General features: G+C 36.6%; 1 long non-coding RNA gene across 1 annotated transcript in view; it reads right to left on the bottom strand.

Moving 5' to 3' along the window:
- The window catches only part of LOC134807190 (uncharacterized), a 268,835-nt gene that overhangs the window by 20,249 nt on the left and 229,340 nt on the right, over positions 1 to 19,246 (bottom strand). The gene's annotated exons all lie outside the window — the stretch shown is intronic.

The raw sequence follows: 19,246 nt of genomic DNA, 5'->3' as shown, positions 1-19,246 counted from the left end.
AATGTATTTGCAATTCTAGGTAATTTGTCTCTCCATATAAATTTTAGAATCAGTTTGTCAATATCTACAAAAGGTTTGCTGGAATTTTGACTGTGATTGCATTAAATCTGTATATCAAACTGTGAAGAATTGACATCTCAATAGTATTGATTATTCTAACCCATAAACATGTAATTATCTCTCCATTTATTTAGATCTTATTTGATTTCTTTCAACTGTATTTTGTTGCTTTTGCATATAGCTAGATCCTATGCATATTTTTTTAGAGTTATACCTAGGCACTTTATTTTGAGATGCTACTGTAAATGCTATTATATTTATAAATATATTTTTATTTATAAAATTTTATAATGTATATTTATAAATTTTACCTAAAATTTTGTTTATAATTACAAATAAGTATTTTATTAAATATTTATAACTACATTTTATAAAATTTATAAAATATTTCATTTTATATTTGTAGCATTTATATCTAGCTGTTCATTGCTGCTATATAGAAAAGCATTCTTTTTTGTATAGTGACTTTGTATGTTGTGACTTTGCATAAGTCACTTATTAGTTCTAGGAATTTTCTTTGGGATTATCTACAAAGAAAGTCATGTCATCTGTAAATAAAGACAGATTATTTTCCTTTCCTGTCTGATTGCCATTGCTGGGGTTTCCAGTATATCGTTGAATAAAAGTGGTAAGGACATCTTTGCCCTATTCGAATCTTAGGGAGAGAGTGTTGAGTCTGTCTCTATTAAGTAGTATGTTAGTTGTAGTCTTTTTTTTCATATATACCCTTTATTCAGTTAAACAAGGATTTGTATTTTTAGTTTATTTCAGAGTTTTAAAAAATTATGAATGTATGTTGAACATGGTTGGATGCTTTTTCTTCATTTATTAATGGGATAATATGTTTTTTATAATTTAATCTGTTAATATGATGAATTGCGTTGACTTATTTATAAAGGTGGGATCAAACTTACATTCCTAGAATGAAAAACACTTGGTCATGGTGTATTATCCTATGTAGTACACTGCTGGATTCAGTTTTGTAAAGGATTTTTGCATCCACGTCAAGGAATAATACTCATCCGTGGTTTCCTTTTCTAGTGAAATCTTTTTTTTTTAAATTTGTTTTTAGGGTAATGTTGCCCTCATAAAATGAGTTAGAATATGTTTTCTCCTCTTCAGTTTTTTGGAAGATATTGTGTACAATTGGCTTTATATCTTTCTCAGATGTACAATATAATTCATTATTGAAATCATCCGACCTCAGTATTTTTTGAGGAGTTTTTAGCTACCAATATAATTTTTAATTAGACATAGTGGCATTCAGAAAATACATTTCTTCTTGAATAGGTTTGGTAACTTGTATCTTTCAAGAAATTTATCCATATGTTATCAAATATATGGGACTAGGGCTATTTGTTGTATTCCCTTATCCTTTTAATGGTCAGTAGTGATGATTCCTCTTTCATTAGCGATATTGGTAATTTGTGTCTTCTCTCTTTTTTCACGGTTAGGCTGGCTAGAGACTTATAATTTCATTAATCTCTTCAAGAAATCAGCCTTTAGTTTCATTTATTTTCTCTATTACCTTCCTGTGTTCAATTTATTAATTTCTGCTCAAATTTGTATTATTTCTTTCTGCTTACTTTAGTTTGCTTTGTTCCCATGGTTTCAAAGGTGGAAGTTTAGGTTATTGATTTTAGTTATTTCCTCTTTTCTAACATATGCATTTAATACTATAACATCTATCTGAGCACTGCTTTAGCTGCATCCCACAAAATTTGATAAATTGTATTGTCATTTTCATTTATTTAAATATATGTTAAAATTTCTGCTGAGACACCTTCTTTTACCTTAGATTTAGAATTGTGTCATTTAATTTGCAATATTTAAAAATTGTCCAGCCCTCTCTCTGTTGTTGATTTCTAGTTTAATGTCACTGTAGACTAAGAGCATATGTGAATAATTTATATTCCTTTAAATTAGCCACAGTGTGTTTTATGGCCTAGAATGCTTGAGAAGAATGTAGATGCTATTTTTGTTGGGTGGTGTATTGCATAAATGTCAGTTTTATCAAGTTGATTTATAGAGTTGTTCAGGTCATCTGTATCCTTACTGATTTTCTGCCTGCTTTATCTATGATTTACTGAGATATAGGTGTTGATGTCTCTAACTAAAGTAATGGATTTGTCTGTTTTTAAAAACCAGTTCTGTTATTTTTGTCTGTTGTAATTTGATACTCTGTTGCTCATGCATAAAGGTTTAGGATTGTTATATCTTCTACAATGGACTCTTTTATCATTGAGTAATATTTTCTCATTATCACTGGTTGTTTTACATGTTCTGCAGTCTGCTGTGTCTGAAATTCATATAGCTACTGAGTTTTTATTAGCAGTATTAGCATAATATATTTCTCTATTTCTTTAATTTTAAACTATTGGAGTCTTAATACTTAAAGTGGGTTTCTTATAGAAAACATATAGTTCGATTTTTTTATACACTCTGACAGTCTCCTTCTTTCCATTGGTGAATTTGGACCATTCACATTTAAGGTGCTTAATTGTATATTTGGATTTATATCTACCATATTCGTAACCATTTGCTGCATTTTTTTTCTTTATTTCCCCTCTTTTTCTTTCTTTTCTGATGTGGAGCATTTTATGTAATCTCATTTTAGGCACTCCTTCAGCCTATCAATTGTACGTCTTTAAAACTATTTTTAGTAATGGCCTATATATTTTACTGTATATTTTTAATTAATTTGGGTCTGCCTTCAAATAACAACATACTGCTTTACCTGTTGTGCAAGTACTTTGTAACAAAGTATTCTTAAATTCTCCTTATCATATATTGTGGCATTGCTTTCATTAATTTCCATTACCTATGTTACTTTATATACTTTTAATATGATACAATACATTGTTACTATTATAGATATATTTTACATGAATAAGAAATGAAAAATTAAAGAAACATTATTACTTTTATTTATTTCTTTCCTGACACTATTCTTTTTTTTTTTTTAATGTAGATACAGGTTTCTGGCCTGTATAATTTTCCTTCTGCCTGAAAAATTTAACATTTCTTTTTCTAAAATTTTAAAAAATTATTAAAAAAAATTTTGTGGGTACATAATACATGGATAGGTATATTTATGGGATACATGAGATATTTTAATAAGGCATGCAATGTGAAATAAGCACATTATCCATAATGGGGTATCCATCCCTTAAGCATTTATCCTTTAAACTACAAACAATCCAATTGTACTGTTTAAGTTATTTTAAAATACATGATTAAGTTATTATTGACTATACTCACCCTATTTTGCTATCAAGTAGTAGGTCTTATTCATTCTTTCTATTTTATTTATTTATTTATTTTTGTACCCATGAGCCATCCCCACCTTCCCGTCAACAACCCCCACTACCCTTCCCAGCCTCTGGTATCCATTTTTCTATTATCTATGTCCCTGAGTTTATTTTGATTTTTATATATCCCACAAATAAATGAAAACATGTGATGTTTGCCTTTCTGTGACTGGTTTATTTCACTTGACATAATGATCTCCAGTTCTGTCTACGTTGTTGCAAATGACTGGATCTCATTCTTTTTTATGGCTGAATAATAACTCCATTGTGTATATGTACCACATTTTCTTTATCAATTAATCTGTTGATGAAATCTTAGGTTGTTTCCAAATCTTAGCTATTGTAAACAATGCTGCAACAAACATAGGAGTGAGGCTCTCTCTTTGATACACTTATTGCCTTTCTTTTGGATATATACCCAACAGTGGGCTTGCTGGATCATATAGTATCTCTATTTTTAGTTTTATGGGAAATCTCTGAACTGTTCTCCATAGTGGTTGTACTAATTTACATTCCCACCAATAGTGTATAAGGGTTCCCTTTTCTCCACACTCTTGCTAGCATTTGTTATGGTCCACACTCTTGCTAGCATTTGTTATGGATATAAGCCATTTTAACTAGGGTGAGATGATATCTCATTACAGATTTAATTTGCATTTCTTTGATAATCAATGATGTTGAGCATCTTTTAATATGCATGTTTGCCATTTGTATGTCTTTGAGAAAATTCTGTTCAAATATTCGCCCATTTTTGGAACAGATTGTGAGATTTTTTTCCCCTATAGTGTTGTTGGAGCTCTTTATATATTCTGTTATTAATCCTTTGTCAGATGGGTAGTTTGCAAATATTTTTGCCTATTCTGTTGTTTGTCTCTTCACTTTGTTGATTGTATCCTTTTCTATGGAGCCGCTTTTTAACTTGATATTATCCCATTTATCTGTGTTTGCTTTAGTTGCCTGTGCTTGTGGGATATTGTTCAAGAAGTCTTTGTCCAGACCAATGTCCTGAAGAGTAGCCCCAATGTTTTCTTGTAGTAGCTTCATAGTTTGAGGTCTTAGATTTAAGTCTTTAATCCATTTTGATTGATATTTGTATATGGCCAGAGATAGGAGTTCAGTTTCTTTTTTCTGCATATGGTTATCCAGTTTTTCCAGCACCAGTTATGCAAGAGATTGTCTTTTCCCCAGTGTATATTCTTGGCACCTTTGTCAAAAACGAGTTTACTATAGGTCTGTGGATTTGTTTCTTTCTGGGTTCTCTATTCTGTTCCATTGGTTTATGTGTCTGTTTTTATGCTAGTGTCATGCTGTTTTGGTTATCATACTTCTGTAGTATAATTTGAAGTCAGGTAATGTGATTCTTCTTGTTTTGTTCTTTTTGCTTAGGACAGCTTTAGCTATTCTGGATCTTTTGTGGTTTCATATAAATTTTAGAATTTTTTTTCTATTTCTGTAAAGAATGTTTTTAGTATTTTGATAGGGATTTCATTGAATCTGTAGATTGATTTGGGTAGTATGGACATTTTAACATTATTGAATCTTCCAATCTATGAACATGGAATATCTTTCCATTTTTTGGTGTCTTTTTAAATTATTTTCATAGTGTTCTCTGATTTTCATTGTAGAAATCTTTTATTTCTTTTGTTAAATTACTCCTAGGTATTTTATTTTATGTGTGGCTGTTGTAAGTGGGATTACTTTTTAAATTTATTTTTCACATTGTTCACTATTGACATATTGACATGCGTCCAATTTTTGATGTTGAGTTTGTATGCTGTAACTTTACTGAATTTGTTTATCAGCTCAACAGTTTTCTTGTGGAGTCTTTAGGTTTTTCCAAGATAGGATGATAACATTGGCAAACAAGAATAATTTGGCTTCTTCCTTTCCAATTTGGATGCCCTTTATATCTTTCTCTTATCTTATTGCTCCAGCTAGGACTTCCAACACTATGTTGAATAACACTAGTGACAAAGGGCATTTTTGTTGCATTTTAGACATTAGGGGAATGGCTTTCAGCTTTTCCCCATTCAATATGATACTAGCTATGGGTCTGTAATATATGGCTTTTATTATGTTGAGGTATGTTCCTTCTACACCCATTTTTTGTGAGATGCTTTTATAATTAAGCAATGTTGAATTTTATCAAATGCTTTCTCAGCATCAATGGAAATGATCATATGGTTTTTATCCTTCATTTTGTTGATATAATGTATCATGTTGATAGATTTGCATCTATTGAACTATCCTTATATCCCAGGGATAAATCTCACTTGGTCATGATGGATGATATATTTCTAATGTATTGTTGAATTCTGTTTGCTAGTATTTTGTTGAAGATTTGTGCATCAATATTCATCAGTGATATTGGCCTGTAGTTTTCTTTTTTTGACATGTCTTTAATTTTAATATCAGGGTAATACTGGACTCGTAGAATGAGTTTGAATGTATACCCTCTTCCTCTATTTTTCAGAACAATTTGCGTAGTCTTTCAACATTTCTTGCAAGGAAGCTCTACTGGCAATAAATTTCTCAGTTTTTGTTTCTTGAGAAAATTTTTATTTTTCCTTCACAGTTTAGGGATACTTTTGTTGGATATAGAATTCTAGATTGGCAGATTTTGTTTATTTTCTTTCAATGGTTCAAACATTTCACTCCACTCTCTTTTTGCTTGACTCTATTGTAATTCATTATAATTATATTTTCTTTTAAATTCTTTGCATAATTCCTTGCTCCATTGTAGCTGAAGTTACCCCCTTTCCTATTTCTTTTAATATTTTATTTATTTGTATTATCCTGTTCTTGATCTCTAGCACGTACTTACAATTTTTCTTATAGTTCCCATCTCTCTGCTGACATTATTCATCTGGTCTTGCATGTGATCTACTTTTTCACATTAATCATGGCTCCTTTAAATCCTCTTCTGATAATTCCTCCATCTGTATGATAACTGTTTACAGCTTTGATTACTACTTTTACTCTTTAGACTGTGTTTTTTCTTACCTTTTGTTGTGTTTCATAATGTTTTCATTGAAAGTTGGACATGTCTTATGGGGTAATAGGAATTGACATATAAGACCTTTAGTGTAAGGATTTATGTTAATTTGACTAGAAATTTGGCATGTGTTTAATTTTTTTTTGTTTATGTTTTGTTTTGGTAACTTTTAGCCCAGGATTTTTAAATTCCCAATGATGGGTTTGTTTATTTCATCTCCTCTTGGCTTTGGGGGCTTGCCTTTGTACTTCTCCTCAAGGACAGTCTGTGTCTTTCAGCTCTTCCACTCTTTCACCCATAATTCTCCATTGTTTTTCCTGTGGGCTTATCAGCATGGTGGTAGCATATGAGAGAGAAGAGAAATGATTACAAATCTCTCTCACTCTCTCTCTCTCTCTCTATATATATATATACACACACACATACATACACACATATGTACACACATATACACATGTATATAATGTATGTATGCATTAATTTATATATATACAATATAATGTGTGTATATACATATATATATACAATATAATGTGTGTATATACATATATAATAATGTGTGTGTGTGTGTGTGTGTATACATTTTTTATGAACTATACTCCTGGTGTTCTATAACCTTCTGGACCTAGAAAGGGGAGAAGCCATGTTGCCCAAGTCCAGAGTTTGGTATAAGAGTTTGAAAGGTGTTGTCTGATTTCAGAAGACTTTTCCTGTGAATGCCGGGTGGCATCTCATATTATCCCTGACTGGTTAGCATAAAAACAACACTCTTCCCCTAAGAAGATGCAGAGTCCTCCTTTCACAGCACTGAGGAGATCTATGCCTCGGTGGTTTTGGAGAGTCACTGCTGCTAAAGGGTCTATTTGGGATTCTAGAGTAAGGATGGATTTCATTATTTCTTGCAAACCACCTAAGAAATCCTTTGAGAGTGTGTGGTAGTAGGATAATGAAGTAGATAAACTGGCTATTCCAGTTCCTGTAGCAGTAGCCATTCTTAACCCTATAAGTAGGGGGTATTAGTTGTATGGCTCTGCGCTGAGGGACTTGAGCTTTGAGGGGTACTGATAGGGTCTGATTTCCACAAGATTAGAAGTTAGGATAATATACGTTTACACCGTCAACTTTTAGCAAACTTTACTTTTGTTGAAAACCTTGTAAGCCCTCTTTTTCAGGGCTTGTGGGTCAAATTGGTCCCAATGGCTTAGGATGCATTTCAAGGATGAGCCTGTCGAGGCCTGAGTGTTTCCCATCTGAAAGACAAAACCACCCACAGTTTTGGTTTGTTTGTTTCTCCCCCTGCCCAAGAACCCAAAACAGTCCCTGGACCCTGCTGATCAGAATAGTTGCACTCACCATTGCAGCAGCAGAAACACCTCTTGCCCAAGAACCCACAACGGTCCCTGGACCCTGCTGATTGGAATAGTTGTGCTCACCAATGCAGCAGCAGAAACACTAGTTTTCCTCCTAGACCACAAGAAGGACTGAGGAATGTAGGATTTAGTGGCCCTTACTGATGATTATTGAAAACCTGCACCCTGGCCTGTCCTCCTAGACCACAAAGAGGACCGAGAAAAATCAGATTTAGTGGCCTTTACTGATGCATTCTCAAAAACCTGCTAGAGTCCTAAGCATTCTCCTGTTAGTATTGGGACTTTACCCGTGTCCTATAAAGATGTTATGCCCCAAAAATGAAGTGGAGGGCCATACCCTGAGGGAGGGAAGGGATCTCCAGAGTTGGAAGGGTGATGCCTTTTTCCTCACTTATATGAATAGGAAGGATACAATTTCTGAGGCTCCCCATATCCTGGCATCAGGAATAGTTTTTGGTAGGCCTGCTTGTCGGAGGAGGGATCCTAAAATTCCAGATAGTCCCCCCTATGATGGGGCTTTGGGCAAAAATTATGTCTTTCTGATTGGTGAGCCCAGGTGTCTAAAGAAGGTAACAGAGTCCTGAAGTTTATACTAGAAATCATTCTTATAGGAGAAACTAGAAAAGCACCAGAGACAAGGAGTGGTTTTTAGAAGTGAGACTAGCCTCAGAGAAGAGAAGCGAGAGGAAGTTTATCAGACAGGCATTAGGACCCAGGAGGCAAGGGTCAGGATAGATAGGATAGATGGGTGAGTCTCACTTGGGTGACATGACTTTGAGGGTTCTGCTCATGGCCGCAGGGTCAACCAACTTATTGTCAGGATCCTGGAGCTGAATGGCTTTCCTCTCTGTCAACCCTCGGCTCAGCCTAGAAGTATAGGAAAAGTGGAAGCTGGTTCCAGGCAAACCAATGCTCCCAACTCCAAAGATTTGGGGGGTTGTTAGAGAGCCCTTTCCTAGAAAGCCTGACACCTGTGTCTTTAGTCTGGCAACTGTGCTAGGTGCTTTTAACTGGCCCAGTATTTAGCCCCTGAATTCTAAGGAAAAATAGGGCAGAATAGCAAGTGAAAGAAAGGGGTCTGATGGTACTCACCACTTGGTGATTGTCCCTTCGTGGTTGCAAAAATGTGTCCGGAATTGGTTTCTTCTGGTGGGTTCTTGGTCTTGCTGACTTCGAGAATGAAGCTGCAGACTCTCAAAGTGAGTGTTACAGTTCTTAAAAATGGTGAGACCAGAGTTTGTTCCTTCAGATGTGTCCAGAGTTTCTTTCCTCTGGTGGGTTCATGGTCTAGCTTGACTTCAGGAGTGAAACCACAGACCTTTGCAGTGAGTGTTACAGCTCTTAAAGGTGGTGCATCCAGAGTTGTTTGTTTCTCCTGGTGGGTTCGTGGTCTCACTAACTTCAGGAGTGAAGCCGCAGACCCTCACGGTGAGTGTTACAGCTCATAAAGGTAGTGTGGACCCAAAGAGTGAGCAGCAGCAAGATTTATTGCAAAGAGCAAAAGAACAAAGCTTCCACAGCATGGAAGGGGACCCGAGCGGGTTGCTGCTGCTGGCTCAGGTGGCCATCTTTTATTCCCTTATTTGGCCCTGCCCACATTCTGCTGATTGGTCCATTTTACAGAGTGCTGATTGGTCCATTTTACAGAGTGCTGTTTGGTCCATTTTTACAGAGTGCTGATTGATGCGTTTACAAACCTTTAGCTAGACACAGAGCGCTGATTGGTGTGTTTTTACAGAGTGCTGATTGGTGCGTTTACAAACCTTTAGCTAGACACAGAGTGCTGATTGGTGTGTTTAGAATCCTTTAGCTAGACAGAAAAGTTCTCCAGGTCCCCACCTGACCCAGAAGCCCAGCCAGCCTCACCTCTCAGAGGGTCTAACATCTTTAAGAATACAGCAGAGAGGATGTTTTTCAGGCTTGTCAAACCCTTCCTTCCTCAAGGTGGTTCTACAAGGAACAATAAATCCCTATGGTGATTTTGAGAGATATGGAATGCATGCTGAATGCACAAAATCAAAATGTCTTTGCCAGAAAACTCTATATCCTCAGTTTCTCTTGGTATGTTGCTCTCAGTCATTATCCCATAGTAACATTTTTACAACAGGTAAAAGCAATTAAGAAATAATGATTCAGGCAGTGAAGTGGATGAGGATGGGAAGTGCAAAAATGTTGGCTTTGAATCTAGAAGGTTTATCCTGTTCCAACTAGGCTACCAGTGGATCTTGTAAAGCTCATTCATTAATACTCTTTAACATTTATTCATTACCCCAAACACTTTGCATATCATTCTTTATCTCCTAAGCTCTGTTACCATTTTCTCTCTCTCCCATTCATCTTCAGGCAGTTTATTACATAAACTGGGAGACTATCAGCATCCATTTTTCTGCCTTATACTTTTTTCATCCCTGATAAAATAAATACAATTCCTTTATCAGTACTCAAGGCATTATGACTTTTCCTGTTTTTCCTCAATGACTGCCTATAAGAAGATATAGACCTACATTGAACTCTGGGCCTACTGATTATGCGGTTATAAAGAAAATTACTTAACATGTTTCTGGACTTCAGGTTTATTTAATCACACAAGTGTTTTTCTCCCACTTCATGAAAGGAGAAAGTGCTAGAGGGTAGTGTTACTTCTATGAATGGTGTGCTAAAACCTGAAGAGCTGCCCCTAGAGTTGATGTGGTTGAATGAGTCTGGAAGGCTACTCCCTCTCTAGGGGAGATCTGAGGGTGGATAATTTTTACTGATAAGAGAACTGGAGACTAGATGCTGTGAGCAAATCAATGACAAGGCATATGAATGTGAGAATAGACAGAATTAGACTGAGAGGTATGACTGAGAGGTATGACAAGCTGAAGAGTCAGGAGTCTGATCAAACATTAATTCAGGCTTTTCAGAGATCTGTCCTTACATACAGAAGGCTCATGCCTTCTTAGATAGTTTATATCAGGGTAGGAAGCACATGGTTACTATATTGGAACATCAGTATGGTATCCCAATAATGTAATACTTTTTAAAAATTCTGCATGTCAGCCTGGAGAGTAATGTAGTCTAGTGGCATTCATCCATTGTATAGACATTTAATTCTTTGAGTAGATTGTAAAATTCTAAAAATTATCTGGGAAGCAATGATATTTTCCCCCAAAACATAATAGTTCACTTCTTACCAACTGTAGCATCTATGAAAAAATACATACAAGGAAATAAATTAACTTAGCCCTAATGAATGTTTGTGCATGTGTGCATGTATATGTGTGTGCATACAAGCGTGCACAGGAGTGGTAGACAATTTATATTTCCTTTTCTGAATCATTTTCCCATCTCATAGGTAAATTAATTTGGCCCACACAATTAGTTAAACTATCTTTGATGGCATGTTTTATTAAATTGTCACAAATATTATGTCATAATTAAAATGATAATGTCACAAAGTGAGAAACTCACAAAATGAGCATTCCATTAGTGGTCAAAGGATAGTTTTGATAGAATTCACTCATTTGATAGACTGAGAGTGACATAGAAACTGAATCCTTCCACAAAAATAGTGGCTGAATAGGCATCAAGAGAACAATATCAAGGTGCTTGTGCTTAGGAAAGGTACTAAGTTTAAGGCTATAAAGCCTAGTGCACAAGAAGAGATGGTTATATCAGGTCCCACACAGTTCATGAAAACAATAGTCATTAAGGTGCCCAAAATGAATAAATGAGTTTTGCAACAGATGGGAGATTAAATTGATGGAAACCCCAAGGCAAGGACTCTATGTAAATCTGAGAAATTATCAAGTAATGCAAGTAGGCACTAGAGGCTCAAGAACATACCCATATATATTTTTTGTTATTTTTAATTTTTTTAAGAGACAGGCTCTTACTCTGTAGTCTAGGCTAGAGTACAGTGATGTGATCATATCTCACTGTAACCTCAAATTCCTGGGCTCAAGCAATCCTCCTGCCTTAGCTTCCTGAGTAGCTATAGGCACACACCACCATATCCAGCTAATATATTTTTTATTTTTATTTATTTATTTATTTATTTTGAGACAGAGTCTCAATCTCTGCTCACTGCAACCTCCACTTCCCGGGGTCAAGTGATTCTAGTGCCTCAGCCTCCCAAGTAGCTGGGATTACAGGTGTGAGCCACCAATCCTGGCTTTTTTTTTTTTTTTTTTTTTTTTAGCAGAAACAGGGTTTCACCCTGTTGGCCGGGTTGGTCTCGAACTCCTGATCTCAGGTGATCCCCCTGCCTTGGCCTCCCAAAGTGCTGGGATTACAGGCACAAGCCACCACACCTGGCCTATATTTTATTTTTTAATTTTTTGTAGAGACAAGATTTCATTATGTTGCCCAGGCTGGACTTGAACTCCTGGTCTCAAGCAACCCGCCTGCCTTGGCCTCCCAAACTGTTGGGATGAGGCATGAGCCACTGCGCTTGGCCCAGCTATACTCTCTTAATGTGAAGTTGAAATGTGTAAAACTGTTCTAGTTAAATCAAATGACTATGGTATTAGGAAGGTTTATGAAAAGCATATTCAACTAAAAAAAAAGGCTGAAGCTTACTCAAAATGAAGTGCTTACTCTAGTCTGGAGTCATGAGAGGGTAGGTTAAGCTCTAGTAATAGAGAATCTCCCAAATCTCAGTGACTTAGAAATGCTTATTTCCAGATCATGATGTAGTTGATCAAAAGTAGGCTGGGAGCCCTCATCTGTATTATCAATGTCCTCTTTTTGGAACTCAGACTAATAGAGCAGTCACTTTTTCAAACATTTTTAGTGGCAAGGGGAAGGGAAAAAAATGCATGGCATAGGCACTGGCTTTTAAAACATCTCTCCAGAAGTGAAATATGTCATTTCTCCTCAAATTTTATTAATCAAAGCCTATCGTATGTCAGGCCTGAATTTAACAGAGTGGAGGAAGTGTAATTAACATCCAGGAAGTAAAACTGCAGAGGTGAAAACTTAAGAGTCTGCTGCAACTGGTCACAGTGTACCTTTTTTCTGAAACGAGAAATGTTCCCTTGTCCCCCTTGTAGGGCGGGTGATGAGGTGCCCTGCTGCTCAAAACCCCTAGCGGGAGTATGCAGACAAACAGGCAGGTCTTGGGGAGCCTGGGCTCCGACCCCACAGCAGCATCTAGGGGTGTGTTTACAGCTCCCCAGTGGGCATGTGTCATCATGCGCCCTTTGAGTTTAGCGATCCATAGGCAGCTTGTCTTATGGCAAGGACAGAGAGCTTTCTGTATCCCAAGGTTTCTTGCCTTGGTGTACCGGAAGAATCGGATCACACGTGGGCTTGGAATATGAGTGCAAGGTTTCATTGAGTAAAAGTAGCTCTCAGCAGATGGGGGAGCCAGAAGGGAGATGGAGTGGGAAGGTGGTTTTCCCCGGGAGTCGGGCTGCTCAGCATGCAGGCTCTCCTTCAACTGCCCCTGTCAAACTCCATGTCATTCCACTGGTTGATGGCCCACCGGTTTGCCAGTGTCTGTCGGTGTGCTCTTACGCTGGTGTGTTCCTCTCGACGTTCAGCCACTTGTGTGCGTGCCCACTAGGGTCTCGGGGTTTTTATAGGCACAGGATGGGGCCGTGACAGGCCAGGATGGTCTTGGGAAATGCAACACTTAAGCGTGAAAACAGAAAAGCCTGTCCTCACCTAGGTCCGTGGGCACCGGCCCTGGGGTGGAGCCCTCAGCAGGGACCATGCCCTCCTCTACCCAGCACTTCCTTGCCCACCTCTTGTATCATGAGTCATAGAATGTAGGAACTAGTCAGGGCTGGACTCTTCAAATGCTTTCTAAGGTAGGCTTTAGCCTAGAAAACAAGACAAACTTCTTTTCTAAGTCAAATATCTTAGCCAGATGTGTGTGTTGGTGTATGTTGGAGTGTGTTTGTGGGTGTGGACAGCAATGAGTATTGGGAATAGGATATAAAGAATTAAATAGATCAAGTGGATGAGGAAGCATAAAGTGGGGCTAAACTAAATTAAAGAGGATGAATTCCAACTTGACTATTTGGGACCTAGAGTTCATTCTCCTGAGACAAAGGAAAAGAAAAGGAAACTGACACTATACTGGGGTTCTTCTATGTTGAAAGAACACTATACAAAATGTTTCATTTAATTTTACTCCAACAACCCTCCACGACAAATAAAGGTTCAAAATGAACACCCCAAATCTGAAGACGGAGAAATTTGAATCTCACAGAAGACTACCAAGTTGGAGGTTTAGAATTTTAACCTCATCTTTAGCTCACTTTTCTAACCCAGGAATAGAATGACTCCCAACTGCAATGATCCAAGCAGCTCACAATTTCCACACAATGCTGGATGAATATAAAGCTACAGCAGACAAGAATTCCTGATTCAATGGAAAGTTCAGTCTTGAAAAAAACCTAAAAACTAAAATTCCTAAACTCAATCAATTAACCAAACATCACATTTTAGGTAGGTTCTCAAGGCCCAGATTGTAGCACACTGATTTTTGTCTAGGTTTTATTTCAGCCACAAAGTGACCAGACACAGGAAAGGTCCTTATTTAAACAGCAGTTTTATAGAGATACTATTTTTTTCTTAAATGGTGAGCATCATGGGGGATTTTTCTTCCTTGGAAGAGATGTTTAAAGGTACCAGATAGGCTGCCTTGCAGCTGGCCATCTGTGTAAATTCATCAGGACGACTGAGTTCAGCCGTAATCTAGGTACACAGATGAGAGGTGTTGCCGGCTTTCCATCTACATGCATTTGTTATTCCAGAGGAGCAGCTCGAGTCCTGGACCTTGTTAGAGAAAGAGGCAAGCTGAAAAAAGACCTTGGATGTGAATCATGGCATTCCCCCTCAGCTTATTAAAGCCATGTCTATTCCTGTTTGGCCTCCAGTGATGTTTTGTCACTATCAGTCAGGGAGACTTTTGAGAGGAAAATGAACAGGCAGATATTTTGCCATTTATTGCTCCGTATGGACACGGGCCATTTGTCAGAGAGCCAATGAACAGCCACCTCAAACAATGCTCTCTTTTAAAAGATCAAACGGAATTATTGAAATGGACAATTCTAGCAGTGGAAGAAAAATATATTTTGGTTTCGGGTAGACTTCACCTGAAACACCATAATAGAACTTGGAAACAAATAAGTTTTAAACAGAATTCAGAATTACTGACACTTATTATTTTTTAATAAAGTTAATTCATACTTCTTTAACATTAGTGTGCCATCCATTACAATCAATAATTTATCGCTTAGATGCTTTTCATGTAATCATTTTGCTTTAATTTATATAATAGTTGGAAATATACTATACATACTGTATTCTTATATTCATAGTTAACCCACTAGATTGTGAGGCTTAACTATGGTCCTTAAAAAAATTTTAGAAAAGAAGTCTGCTGACAAATAAAAAATTTACCAATATAAAAATAAAATTAAGCCAGGCATGGTGGCTCATGACTGTAATCTCAGCACTTTGGGAAGCCAAGGCAGGAGGATTGCTTGAAATCAAGAGTTTGAGACCAGCCTGAGCAAAAGAACAAGACCTTGTTACTACAAAAAATAAAAATAAAAATAAAAAGATATTCAATTTGAATATTCAGAAAACCTTTTCTCAAATTTCTTGTCCTTGACTATATCAATTATGTTGCTCTCCACAGTACTTCTGCTCAGGAAAACACTTCCTTAGGATTAGTAATTCTATAGGCCCAATCTACTGAGTATGTAAAAAGTTTAAATTTTCTGTTAAGTGTTAAAGAGAGGAGCATGAATTGTCTTAAGTGATCATGAAACTAAGCAGCAAACACATTTAACTGGATAGTGAAAGCCAAGTTACAAACCACACTTTTTCCAGTTTCTTGGGATTAGCAAAGAAAGGAAGTATATACCATGGCTTCCATACCTTGAATTCTTAATTTTAATTAATTTCTCAGACAATTGGAATAAATCAAATTATAGGAAAATTATCTTTATTTTATGTATCTATTTCTGTAATTTTAGATTTTTTTCAGCAAGTATTCATTGCTTTTAAATATACTTTAAAACGTGTAGTTTATAACATTTTTGAAAAGGTAAACGCCTGTGAATATATATAGCTAACTAGCTTTGAGTCTCCCGTGTGTGTTTGGTCAGAGAATTAGGTAATCCCCTCATTGTCCCTTTCTCTTACGGGATTCCTCTACTTTCTTTAGAGGCCATGGGTAGGCAGGTCCAAAAGATAGTGGTTTTTCCAATGGTACCCTCTTCGTCTCCCACCCCACATTGAATGCTCTTGGCTCAAACCTAAAAGCCAATGACAACATGAAATCAATTTGTAAACCTCCTCTCCTCTCAGTGTGTGCACCCCACAAAGGTCTGTCTAATTCTGTTCACTCTCCAGCACCTTCAGGTACCTGTTGTTTGTATTACATTCAGAAATGTGTGACTCCTACACAATTTCCTGTGTAGGAGTAAGACTGGTAAGATCTCACCCCAACATTAGAGAAGAAAATTAGATTTGAATTTAAAAATGCTTATTCAGTATGTGACTTTGAGCACTACAAACAGGAAGTTTATGTTGAGTTTGAATTTTAGTATTTTATGAGGAACTTAACCTCACTATTACATGGATGCATATGTGTGTGTGTGTGTGTGTGTGTGTGTATATATTTTATTTATTTTTTTTTTTGAGATGGAGTCTCCCTCTGTCACCCTGGCTGGAGTGCAGTGGCACCATCATGGCTCATTGCAACCTCCACCACCTGGGTTCAGGCAATTCTCATGCCTCAACTTCCCAAATAGCTGTGATTACATGTACGCCACCATGCCCAGCTAATTTTTTTTGTATTTTTAGTAGAGGTGGGGTTTTGCCATGTTGGCCAGGCTGGCCTTGAACTCCTGACCTTAAGCGATCCACCAGTCTCAGCCTCCCCAAGTGCTGGGATTACAGGTGTGAGCCACAGCTCCTGGCCATACATATATTTTCTATATCACTTTGATCTAATGATAATACCAGTAATGTTATATTTGCATATTTTTTATTTATTCTACTAGATTCTGCTAATTATGTCTTTTATTTTAAATTAGCTTATTTATCTTTCTTTTTTTTTTTTTTTTTTTTTTTTTGAGACCGAGTCTCGCTCTGTCACCCAGGCTGGAGTGCAGTGGCACGATCTCAGCTCACTGCAACCTCCGCCTCCTGGGTTCACGCCATTCTCCTGCCTCAGCCTCCCGAGTAGCTGGGACTACAGGCGCCTGCCACCACGCCCGGTTAATTTTTTGTATTTTTAGTAGAGATGGGGTTTCACTGTGTTAGCCAGGATGGTCTTGATCTCCTGACCTCGTGATTCTCCCGCCTCGGCCTCCCAAAGTGCTGGGATTACAGGTGTGAGCCACCACGCCCAGCCTATCATTTCTTTTCTAGTTGCTGTGGTTCCTTCCAAAGTGTCCCATGTAATTGGTAGATTACATTGCAACCCTTCTTAACTTGTTTTCTCCTTCTGTAAAGTTTTGTTCTTTTCCTTTACATTATGGAAGAACATCTCAAGAATGTCTTTCACATGATGTATTCAAGTTTCCATTGTGCCATTTAAATCACTTACTACCCTCAATATAGGTTTTACTCCTTTTAAACAATTTTGTTTCTTGCCGTTTCTCAGTATTCACTTATCTTTCATTATATTTCAAGAATTTAAACCTTTTCATACAGTGTTTTAAGATATTGTTAAAATACTGAACCATTTTCTAAATTGTATTTTGAGTTCCTGAAGCAGAAAATTTACAGTGGTATTATTTGAATCTTGAGGATAAGTTAAATATATTTTATCATGCTGTATTATCATTTGTTTCATGTTATTTTATATACATTCTGGTACCTATATATACATATATGTATATGTGTATATGTATGTACATGTATGTGTGTTTGCATGCATGTGTGGGTATGTAAAAGATATATTAAGTGATGACTATAAACCATTCTTAGTATTTATGAGGGATATGGCATAATTTGAACAAGGTAGTAGGCAAATTTTCTTTTTATATAAGCTACTGAGAAGTAGGTTCATGAACATAGTTACTGGCAGAATTCCCAGTTCCTGGAGAGCTGTCACTGTTTTTTGTTGTTGTTTTTTTTTTCTCTTTGATAGAACTAGAACATTTTCCTGCTGCACCAAGTGGTTGTCTAACATACTGAAACAGATTCGTTGCATGAAAACTATAACCCCCACAACTAAATTAGTTCTCGGTCTCTGTCTAATAATACCTATTCAGAGTCCTCAGTCTCTGTCTAATGTTCCATGGATTATGGGGTCTATACACTTAAAAATACAATGTTTTCCTATTTCCATCCAGTCTTTAACACTAGGGCATCCATGTACCCTTCTTGCTTAGTCTGAGAGAACTCATTTGTGAAGATTAAAAATATCTTAAAGCCTGGGCACAGTGGTTCAGGCCTGTAATCCTAGCAATTTAGAAGTCCAAGACAGAATGGATACTTGAGGCTAGGAGTTTGAGAGTAGCCTGGGCAACATAGGGTGATGCCTTCTCTAGAAAAAATAAGTGAAAATAAAAGCATGATATGGGCATGACGGCATGCACCTGCAGTCCTAGCTACTTGGGAGGCTGAGGTGGAAGGAGTGCAAGCTGGGGAGTTTGAGACTGCAGTGAGCAATGATCAAGCCACTGCACTCCAGCCTGGAAACAGAGGAGGACCTTGTCTCTTAAAGAAAAAAAATTAAAGCCCTCAGAGCCCCTGACTGATAATATAAGCCAAAACAGCAAACAGAATTGGCCTAAGACCAACAAAGAAAATAAAATCTGTAGTTATTGCCAGGACCCATTACTTCAGCTAGGCTATGGGTTATGTCCTTTGCAGCTATAACGGTGAAGATTTGACTTTTTAACATCTTTATATTTAGAAAAATCATTGAGTTTCATGAAGATCATTTAATGTAGATAATTCACATGATACTAACCACATACCAGGTATCCAGACACACTGTGTGTGAGTTCTAATGCAGAATGGACAGTTTTTACTCCAACCAACCAAACAAGTAACAATACAACATCAACAAAAACCCAAACACCATGATAACACTCTGGAATTAGAAAATTAGTAAAATTTACACAACACTCTTAGAAGATTAATATTTTGTGCTTAAGACAAATATTCTCATGTATCTGTTGACTTAGAAAAAAATACTAAACAAAAGATAATATGCATATACATCTTGTATACACTCCTTCAATAATATATAAGATGAGTAAGTTCTAGATAACTGCTGCATACCATTGTGCCTATGGTTGACAACACCATTGCACACACAAAAATTTAAGAGGTTAGATCTTATGTTCTGTTATATATATGTATATATATATAGTAGTGAGAACACTATAGTGGTGAGAATATATATATATACACACACACATACGTATACATATATAATATACATACAATGAAGTCAAAAGATATTTCTGTAACTAGATTACACAATGAGCAAATTTTACTTTCTTGCTTTGAAAGTGTTAATTTTGGGAAAAAATCTTATATTT

Source organism: Pan troglodytes, chromosome 8 (genome assembly GCF_028858775.2).
Source record: "Pan troglodytes isolate AG18354 chromosome 8, NHGRI_mPanTro3-v2.0_pri, whole genome shotgun sequence".
Lineage (NCBI taxonomy): Eukaryota > Metazoa > Chordata > Mammalia > Primates > Hominidae > Pan > Pan troglodytes.
The sequence above is the reverse complement of the archived record's forward strand: the minus strand, read 5'-3'. Positions and strand labels throughout refer to the sequence as shown.